We start from the raw sequence: 5,934 nt of genomic DNA on the forward strand, positions 1-5,934 counted from the left end.
TATTGTTTCTGAGACAAAGAGAGTGGAATAAACCATTTCGATGTGCCATGGGGTTGCTTGAATAATGTGCAATAGTTGTTTTCCTTACAGGCAAAAATGGCACTTGTACCGTTACTGACATTACAAACAATGAAAGGCCTTAAAAGTGTCACGTTTTGAGGCATTTTAATGGAAATCAAGGCAGTGTCGTACATGTTTGAACTAGAGTGAGAGCAGCTGTTGAAAAGCGCTCAGGACCTTATGGGCTGCCTGTTGTGAGGCAAACTCATGCCATAAATTAATCAACAAGCACTAGTTATTGAAAACTTATTTGTACACACAGTTGAGTTTTCCTGTTTTTGCTGTTTTATAGCACGAGGAAGCATTTGTATATATTTCTAAAAGTCGATATTTTATAGAAAAATAAAATAGTTTAAGATGGAATTGTGTACTGCGACTGTTTTTCTTTACAGCTGTTACATTTACCTATGTGAATGGGGATCTAAATCCAAGTTTAATTTGCTTTTCTCCATTACAGAATGTGTTCCATTTGATAATGGCTCCTTTTCGTCCCTTTTACCGGTAGTTTGTATGGCTGTTCTTTTGGGAGCATTTTTCTTTCAGGTTTTAAGAAAACCGGTATGTTTGGCATTAAAAAAGCCTGCCCTCACTATCAGTCTGATTATCATTATAAAAAAATATAATTCCATGCACCATAATGATTATAACTAATGCATGAAATTCACAGAATCTTTTAACAGAGCCTCAGCCTGACACATAATAGTTTCAACAAAGTGATTCAACACTTCATTCCGCTTTTGTCACACAGGTTATGATAAAGTCAACAGTTGAGTTGTTGAGCTCAATTCGAGCCACTGGGCAAGCGAGTGTGCACATGGCGTACATTATATCTTTGTGTATGGAGAAGATTACACCTCTCCATCTCAGTGAAGATGAATAATCCCCTTCCCACTCATGCCTTCTGGAAAGGAAGGCATGTGGACCCACAACATAATCCATTAAGACCTGATTCTACAAATATCTTCAAATATTTTCATATAAAACATACGTTTTCTGAAAAACCTGTTTCTATATCAGTGGTGCTCAAACTTTTTCATGTCAAGGACCCCAATTATATATTTGGCTGCCGGAACTCCATCTGTAAATATGTTGTTTCAGGGCCCCCACAGAAGCAAGGATTTGAGTTAAAACATTTCCTGTGAAAGTATATATTCAAAGATTTGCACACAAAAATAGCAGATGTACAAGCTTGTATATCTTCTATTTTTCAATAGCTAAAGTATAAAATAATGGTTAAAAGCTAAAGTGACAGGTCTGAATGAGTCTGAATGGGCACAGTCAGAGAGAATGCATCTGAACTAAACTCATCTTCAAATCTTTAATTAAGAGCATGAGATATAGCCTGCACCTCCATGACGGAATTAGTCAAATTATACATTTACGTTTTAGATTTAGATGTATTGATAGTGTACATAATATTCACTCATTAACCCATACAAAGATCCACTGCATATATCTAAGGCCAGCAGCTCAGTATTCATTTTAACTTAATTATTTTGCTCTTATTTATCTAGGATTTGTTCTTCACACTACTCTTTATTTTGGGTTTAATTCTCACTGCTGCTGCAGCTGCTATGACGCCTGAATTTCACTCCAGGACCAACAAAGATTTATCTTATCTCTAAGAGAAAAAAGTTGGATGACATCAAAGAGATGTATCAGAGTCAACCATTTATGAGAATGAGCCTTTCATACAGTTTTCCTTTAGACCTGTTGCAACCTATACGTTGTTATACCTTTCAATCCAGGTACCACTCCAGCTAGCTCTGCGTCATTAGTTGTTACTATACAGTACATGTAGCAATATTATTATTTGTTATTTTTGAATAATAATTTGAAGGTTTTCAGAAAACTTAGGTTTGGATTTTTAGAAGGTACCTTTTAGAATCGCCTGGGTTCAAATTAATCTTTTCCCTTCAATGTTCTATTTATAAACAAGCCAACAAAGTTAGTTTTGTTTTGTGTTTCCAGTTCCAGCATATGTTTTACAACATGCTTATTTATGAGGTGGAGCTTCTGATATGAACACCTTTTTAAGGTCTAAAAACAAAACAAGGATTTATTCAGGAGAGGTTATTATTTTTGTATTTGTAAATTTGGATGGAAATCAATTCAAAAACAGCATTCACCAATGGGCATTTCTAATTGTGGACAGCTCTTTGAATATAGAACACATTATAATTATTAACATGAATGAGTGTGGTAATCTGTCATACCTTTGACAACACAACATACTGTAGACATCATGGTAATTCGTAACTGTAATTCCACATTTAAGATACTTCATCTCATCCTCTATTATATCTGTTTTATGGTGCCTTTACAATATTTCTTTCAATTATGATTATTTGTGATTCTTTACTAATTTTCTCATTGCAACTGGCCTGGAGAGGATTGAACATACTGTATGACATTACAATACAGTTACGGGTAATATTAGTATTACTGATGGTTTTATAATCAATTTCCATCTTTGTCTTCCATTCTCTCACACTCTCCCCCTCTCACTTTTGCATGTGTGTATGCCTGCGTATTTGTGTATATCAGTGATTATTATGCAATAATCCAGCACTCAGGGCGGGATTAGTGTGTTTGAAGGATCTGCCTTTGAAGGTTGGATAGCTGCAAAACAAAGTAAGGAATATCTGTCATCTCCTCTCTTATCAGGAGTACATGATGACATTTTCAAAAGACACATCTGGTCTGGATTTGAAGTAGTTACATATTGACTGAAGCCTTCTTTTAAAGAATTGCCAAACAGAATACAACGTGTGGTATTGGATTGTTTGGTGTTAATTGATCCTTAAATTGTAAACAATTTAGGTCACATCCCTTCAGAACTACAAGTCTAGACTTGAGTTTTCAAACCAACCAATTTAAGCTCTGCTTCAACCTTTGTCTAGGCAACAATGTAAGAAGTGTGAAGATATGGTTTCTTTGTTCAAATGGTAAATGGTGCATTTAAAATAGAGTGACTTTATCAAAGCGCTTTACAATGTGCATTACATTCACCCATTCACACACCGATGGCAGAGGCAACCATGCAAGTCACCAAGTCACACATCACTCGACGGGCAGGCAGCATTTAGGGGTTTAGTGTCGTGCTCAAGGATACTTCGACACAAAGCCCGGAGGAGCCCTGGATCGAGCTGGGAATCCAGACGGCCACTCTACCTCCTGAGCCACTGCTGTCTCTTCTGATGGCATGGCACGCATGATATTATGGTTAGTTGTGGTACTCTGTCCCAGCTGCTACATGGACATAAACCAATGTCTTGACGAAGGCTACTGAGAGATCTTCAGAGATGTGCAGGGCATTTATAAAACAAAATAATGCATGTTCTGAGAATACTGGGTTCCTTTGGTCTTTTAGGATGGGAACCCTTTTGGTGTTTTTACCCTTCAAGACACGAACGGGTTCTTGTTGCTATGTACAGTGTATAGCAACATTACATTTTTGTCATTTTTGAATAAATATTTGAAGTTTTTCAGAAACCTTAGGTCAGGATTTAGATGGTGTTTTTAGAATCAGCATCAGTCCTGTTTGAGAGTTTCAAGCCATGCAGAATAGTACTGTCAGTTCTAATATTTAAATTAGCAAGAGTAATGTTAATTCATACTACGTGTATATGTTTAAATATACCGTGGCGTGCACCGAAAATAGACGATCTACCAGCTCACATGGAGATCCGGCTTGTATAAATCAGGCGTGAGTCGAGTGTACTGTAGTAACGCGCAATCCTCGGGGGCATTCAAGTTCCAGCATCAGCCCCAGCCCGACATTCAAAAGCACATGACTCACAAATCTCTATGTGGCCGAATCAAAGTCAGGCACTGTCTATTGATACTGTGTTGAGTAAAAAAGGTGAGTGCTTCTGAGAGCTTCGGTAGAGGCCACCTGGATAACAGCCCCCAAGGTGTCTGGGAAGGCTGTAAATATAAATGACAGTTACCACTCCCCCTCAGGGCTTCTCTACCCAAGCAGGCTTCACTCTCTGCTCTTCAAAGGGAAATCTATTGACTGCTCGGAGAAAGGGCAAAGGGAAGGTTTTAAAAAGTATAACAGTCTTGTTTTAACACATCACAGATCAGAGTTGTCCACATTCAGCAGTTTAGTTTAGTTGTTTTCCTCCGCTTAGTAATATGCTCAAATTCTGCCCATCCTCTCGTCTGATCTGAGGTCCTACAGTAGTAGTCAGTTTGGGTCGTGGAAAAGTTTGTGTGGTCGCATTTTTCTTTACAATGGTATTGTTCTATAAATGGTCATCATCAACTCTGATGGACGAACAAAGAAGGAAGGAAGTGTCAATTGTAGAATATGTTCTAAGAGCAGTGAGAGTACAACTTGGTGCGAATGCCTACTGTCAAAAATGTACAAAAAGTCATGCATGAACTTAATTTGATGAATCTGGGCATATAAAATAATGTCCCAATTCCCATACACAGGAATAAGGTCAACTAATTATCTAACTAACAAATTAACTAAGTAATACATTTAGCCAACAGCGGGATTGTCAAGAGGCTCATCAGATTGTGTGTGTGCACGCACGCGTGTGTGACTGTGTATGTGTATATATGCATATATGCGTGGCGTGTGTCACAGGGCCCTCACACAGCTGTTGTTCCTGGCGATGGCATGGTAGCCGTTTTTGTTTGTCCCACAGTGGGGAATCTGGCAACAACCATGTGACCATGGCAGAGACATCACCATCACAACATATCCCAAAGCTCCACTGTGGCCCCTGTCTGAAAGACCATGAACACTGCTCCACCACTCAGAGACTCTCGAGCCCCATTCTCACACCCCTGCCACCACTCCACCCCATCTCTCCCTCTACCCCCACCAGCCTCTCACCACACGACACGTCATTCTCCTCATTAAAGAAGACTTGTGATGTGTTAACAAAAATGAGCTTCAGCTTCGGATCAGCTTTATTAAAACAACATTGATCCTTTGATATTTATCCACCAAGCGTGGATTTTAGTTTTTTTTAGACTCTGCAATTGAGATGATAAGTGCCTTTTGTGGAGCCAAGGAGTATTGCAAACATGAAGTGGAGACTGCAGTAGAATTAGGCCTAACGCTGTACTGTACAGTACGTCAAAGGTTGACTGACTCCCATTCAGGAGGCAAGCAGCATCCTCACCAGACGAGTCCTAAAACCAGAACATCAAAAAACGTCATACATGCCTACACAACAGCATGACGACTAAACACCTCTCCCTACAGTACTTTGTTATTATTGTTGCCATGCCGTTATATGTGAATTTTTGCGGTGGAAATGGAATGTCGTCTCTCTCTCTCTGGCTGTGTGTACCTTAACTTTGGCTGCTGCCTGCTGCTGTTGCAAGCAGTCATAAAGCTCTCTGACACAGTGACATAAATCAAGCTGCCTGGATGACTGGCGGCTGAGGCAGCCTCTCCTTGATCAGGCTTTCTGGAGACGCCCCATGGAATCATCGTCAGCTGCCCCAGCAGCACCTGTTTACTAGTTCGGGCCTGCCTGTTAGGAGTACATGAGCTGAGTTCCTGCAAGCTCCTCAGTAGGGTTGCACATGACTCCTACCCACAAACGTACACATTTACACATGCATGCACGCTAAGGAATTTGGCTGTTGCAGTTAGAGGTGGGGGGTTCTCCCAATGTATGGTCCTACTGCAGTTTGTACAACAAATGTAAAAGATGCTGTTTCATCTCAGAATGGTCTTTGGCTCTGCTCCCTCTATTTAAATTACTTCCAGTAAAATGTGTTTTGTCTCTTGGGGACGTGACTATAACTGCAAAGGTAAAAATAGAATGTGTGTAAAAAAAAAAACAGAAACCGAGAGTGAAAAGGTTATTGTCAAAATGTTACAGGAAGTTTCCGGGAGCA

This window comes from Protomyctophum bolini (genome assembly GCF_963924005.1).
Source record: "Protomyctophum bolini genome assembly, chromosome: 6".
NCBI classification, from domain to species: Eukaryota; Metazoa; Chordata; class Actinopteri; order Myctophiformes; family Myctophidae; genus Protomyctophum; species Protomyctophum bolini.